This window comes from Elaeis guineensis, chromosome 7, assembly GCF_000442705.2.
Source record: "Elaeis guineensis isolate ETL-2024a chromosome 7, EG11, whole genome shotgun sequence".
In the NCBI taxonomy this organism is placed as follows: domain Eukaryota; kingdom Viridiplantae; phylum Streptophyta; class Magnoliopsida; order Arecales; family Arecaceae; genus Elaeis; species Elaeis guineensis.
This window is the reverse complement of record NC_025999.2, coordinates 89340549-89345812: the sequence shown is the minus strand read 5'-3', so window position 1 is coordinate 89345812 and position 5264 is coordinate 89340549. Positions and strand designations below refer to the sequence as shown.

The following is a 5264-nucleotide window of genomic DNA, read 5'->3' as shown; positions in this document are numbered from 1 at the left end:
TTCCAACATATCAACTACTCTGCTCATTGAAGGTCGATTCGTTGGCATCATCTGTGTGCACCACAAACCAACCAAGATCATCTTTTTTGCAACTTCTTCTGATTCTGTTGTCAGTTCAAAAGCCTGTAAATCTCCAATTTGATCCAAATGATCATAAATCCAATGTGGAAAATAAATTTCGCTAGTATTCTCTACACTTGCTTTTACATTCTTTCTTCCTCCAACCATTTCTAATACCATCATTCCATAGCTATAGACATCTGATTTAGTTGAAACAACACCAAAATTCCTAGAAAAGACTTCGGGGGCAATAAAACCTACGGTTCCTCTAGCGCATGTCATTGAAAGGATACTATCCTTAGAAGGGCATAATTTAGCTAACCCAAAATCTGCAATTTTAGGATAAAATTCTTGATCTAGAAGGATATTGTGGGGTTTGATGTCAAAGTGTACGATGCGTGTGTTGCACCCGCGATGTAAATATTCTAGCCCTCGGGCAATGCCAATTGCTATTTCATACAACTTCTCCCAACCAAGAGTAGTTTTTGGTTTCTCTGAATAAATGTACTTCTCCAATGATCCATTGGGCATATAGTCATAAATGAGTGCCCTTTTAGACCCCTCTAAGCAAAAGCCAATTAGACTGACAATGTTAACATGGGAGGTCTTACCAATGCTGGCAACTTCATTCACAAATTCCTCTCCATCGCCTCTGGAGTTTCTTAAGAACTTTACAGCCACCAAACGGCCATCTTGTAGGCTACCTTTGTACACAATGCCGTAACCTCCTTCGCCAATTTTGTCATGGAAAGAGTTCGTTATATTCTTCAGATCTGAATGTTGAATCTTTTCGGGGCAAGGGAGCCATAATTTCCTAAAAATTCTTCAATATTTTGTGCATTGTTTGATTTACTCCTTCGAAAGATGACTAACTTGAGAAGATTTCCGCATCGGTGTGGGGCGAGAAGGAAAAAATAGGAAGAGAAAATGAGACCTGCTGTGATCATTGCCAGTATTGAACCTGAAAATAAAGGAGAAAAACATAAATATAGCATTGAAAATGCCAATGCTTGCAACCTCAAAGGTTTTTATGCACATATATAGTCAGACCTTTGAGGCAAAGAATGAAGAGCTTTTTAAACTCTCAAACTTTTTTGTTTCTCCTAACAAACATTTGAGGGCCAAAAGCCATAAACTTGGCAGGTCTTTAAATTTTATTTTTGAGCTGGATAAAGGAAAAGAGAGAGATCTGATTAACAGCTTTTAAGCCCCTTAATAGCTTTCAAATCTATGAAGTGAATTAAACCCCTCTCAATACTAGCTTCCATTGAAATTTTTCTAGAATTCCAATGAGCTCAAGACAAATAACCACCATGACACGGTATATTCATCATGGCCAATGCTAGTACCTTCTCTATCAATGGGTTCATGCATACGATGTCTGACCTAACCAACATTCATAAGATTACTTTTACTACTATCAATTTTTTTCATAAATTGAACAACACATATTATCCATATTGGAGTCTTATTTGAAAGGCCAAGATTTATGGAATATTTTGGATGAGTCAAAGTTGATGCCAATAAATAAGATTGCGAAAAAAAATAGAATATGAAATCTAAGAAGGTAATGAGGATTATTCAAAATTCAGCTGATAAAGAAAGTTATCTCCATATTCAGGATGTAAAGGAGCCCAAGAAAGTATGGAATATTCTTACAGTTGTCTATTCAAGTTCTAGCAAGGTAATGGATCCTAAATGAAAATTACATGAAAAGTGAATTTTGGTTACAGACTTCTCTAAAAATCTCAAAGATGAATAAAATTGGTTTAAAGATGAAGATTTGAAATTGGGGGAGTTTGAACAGTTAGAGACTGGATCAATTTCTGAGAACTCAAAGCATGGGAAGGTTAATAAGTCTGAAGATCAATCAAGTTCAAAAGAGAATTTAGGGCAGGAGGAGCTTGATCATGTGGATAGTGTATCAAGTTAAGAAACGATCGAGATTGAAGGATTAGTTGATTCTACAATTATTTAGGAAAAGCCAAAGGATGCAATAGTTAATCCAGATTTATATTGAGAAAATGGATCATGTGGAAGAGTTTTATGCTGAAGCTATCCAAAATATAGATATTTCATATGCAGATTTAGTCAGTCACAAGGATGAAGGGATGACTAATTTTGAAGTTAAGTAGATTGGCATGATGGTATCCTCCTTTGCTTAACAAATTTTTAATTATGAGAAAAAAAATATAATTCAAGTATTTAGAATAAATTGTTGGAACATCTACTTCACCAAGTTGAACACCGGAGGACTTTTATAGCATTAAGATCATTGTAAACAAATTATAGACAATTTTCTATAATTAATTTGAAGGTTTTGACACATTGTCAATCAATCCCACAATATGTTTTAGAAGAACTGATGGCAGAGCAAAGTTTTGTAAAATCACCAGATGCGGCGATCAGAAGTAATTGCAACTTTATACATTTCAAACATCTTTTTACCAAACACATGATGTCCCATGATGCGGTAGTAAAATGAAATCATTTGAAGCGATAAGCTGAGTTGGAGTAACATGTTCATTACCTATTGCAATCTTCCTCCTCGCATTCCTTTTTCCTGCAGGATCAAATAAAGCATCACAAGCAGAGGTCAGTCTAGAACTATAATAAGAGAACAAGTTCTAGCAAAACAGAAATATCTGTTTCCTTTTAGACTTGTCCACTTCCGATTAGCAAAACCTACAAATTTCTACACAATCGCCACTAATATAAAACTTGAACTTCAAGCTGAAACTTCATAAGCGAAATTTATCGGTTGAAGCAAGCAGCCAATGGTGATACCATCACATGAGACATGATACTCTAGGTCTTTCAATACATTATGAAATTTGGCGAACACGGAGTGATCAATGGCTCTTGGAATCTCAATCTTTGGATCGTTATTTTCATTATCTACTGGAATCTTACTCTTCGTATCATTATTTCCTACAGTTTCAAATAAAGCATCACAACCAGAGGTTAGTACAGAACTAAAAAAAATTAACAAGTTTTATCAGTAAAGAAATATCCATTTCCTTCTAGACTTGCCCTTTTTCCTTTTGCAAAACTTACTAGTTAATTTCTACATAATTGCCACAGATATAAACCTGGAACTTCTAACTGAAACTTCGTAAGACAAATTTTATTGCTTAGAAGGAAGTAGCTACCAACAATCACATGAGGCATGATACTTCAGATGCCTAAAAACGCTGCGAAATTTGGCAAACACATAAGGTTTTAGAGATCTACCATGGCATTGATTGTTGCAAAGGACCTTGGAATCTCCTGTAGTATTTTGTTTGAAGCAACCCCAATCCAAATGCCAATCCGAGTCAATCTGCGATGGATATGAGTAGTAGGCTGCAAATTGTAGATAAAGGTCAACATCGTCAGTGAATAACAATGTCCATCCAAACGATGGGCTTGGACCGGCCCAACACTTATTGTGACCAAATCCTTCATCCTCGTAATTGCTGGAAAAGTAGAGGTCGTATCCTCTGCAAATATTACGATCATAGAGTTCATGGAAGATGTCGGTACAAATATCATAACCATTATTCGGCCTGCAGTTGAAGAGGGACTGGTTGGGGCTTACAGATGGAGGAAGGAATGAAGTCTCGGATAGCTTAATAGGAGGATCAAATTTATAAAGGAAAATGCAGTCTGGTATCTGCAAGTAATCATGAATGAACTCTTGGTCTTGAATTATGATTGACATATCAGTGTAGTTGATATTCTCCACGGTATACCAGCGCCCATGCCCATAAAATTGGACGATTGGTGTGGAGTGATCATTGCACGAGATCATATGACACCATCCGCATTCAGGAGGAGCGTCGTCGTCTGTGTAGAAAGGAGGTCTTATTTCAATACAAGCATCACCGCATGAAAGAATATTATTCGGTGGGCATGCGCAAGAAAGATTGGGGAAAACGAAGAAGATGAAGAAGGGGACGACAAGGCAGCTGGAAAAGGAAAGAGCCATGAGAAATAGCAATACGAGCTTTTGCACCACACCGCACTAATCACAACCAGCCCGGTTAAGCGATATACGCACGCAAAAAAGACTAGAAGAAAAACAGTTTATACTCCAATATTCTCCTCGCTAGACCACATGTTGACTTGGACTGACGGACCAAGCCGCGTGGAAAACCGAGATGTTGGGCCCCACGGCCATGTGACCTGCGAAGGATTCACCATCTTTCAGGCGATTCCACCGTTGGATCACCCACCGCACAGCTCTCAAAGGTCTCCGAACCCCGTCGATCGTCCGCTACACATTTCTCAAAGCAATTAGTGGATGATCCAACGGTGGGTGCGAAGGGAGGTGATTCCTTCTTTTGCGCGAGAGATACGACCCCACCCGTTGGGAGGGTCAGAGACTTCCACGAAGCGGTAAAAAGGCAGCATGGAAGACTGATGTCAACGGCGGACATTTTTTCTTGCTTGGGGCGTCGGATTGAAAAAGAAGTGGTGGGGTTCCCGGAAATTTCGGCTCTGCTTTGAAGAATTCTTATCCTGCACCTATCTAGTCAATGGAAGACTTGGAAATTAACAAAATCTTTCGCGTCAATCGTACACGTATGGATATATACAATGCAGGAACAGTTTGTTATCAATGCAACTAACCAAACACGAAAACAAATCAGAATGGTGATCACTCTTCCAAGTTGCTTTCTCACGTCATTTTCCAGAAAGGAAAAACCCCCCCTTTATACTGACAGAAAAGTTTGACTAGAACAATGGTCACCCTAAAATCAAAGACTACGTCTTCTTACCTAGGGAAAAAAAATAGAATTAACACCATACGAATGAATCTATTCATTGAACCTTTCGAGTGATATGGGAATCTTCGGTGATGCCACAGGATAAGAAAGAAATGGAAAGAATGGTCCGAGGGAAGAGTTGTGAGGACACCTTTTTTTTTCTTTTTTGCTGGCATGATTTTACTCTCATATCGGTTACATGCTCTTTGTGATTATATTTTTTATCCTATATTTACTAATATTTTCGTGTACGTCCTCTATAGGTAAAGGACATTCTTGAAATTAAGTAATACCACCATATTATCTTCCAGCTGGTTAATCCCACTTCAAGAATTTTGTCGAATATATACCTCAAAAATGCTTATAGCTTAATTTACATGTCAAAAGCGAAAATCACATGGGAACAAATTATTAGATATCCTTCAAATTCCAAGAGGATAAATAGCCACGGGC

The 5264-nt window shown here is 37.9% G+C and overlaps 1 pseudogene; it reads right to left on the bottom strand.

Annotated features, from left to right (window-relative positions):
- Window positions 1–4095, bottom strand: LOC140859492 (LEAF RUST 10 DISEASE-RESISTANCE LOCUS RECEPTOR-LIKE PROTEIN KINASE-like 2.5; annotated as a pseudogene).
- Between the last annotated feature and the right edge of the window lie 1169 nt (window positions 4096–5264).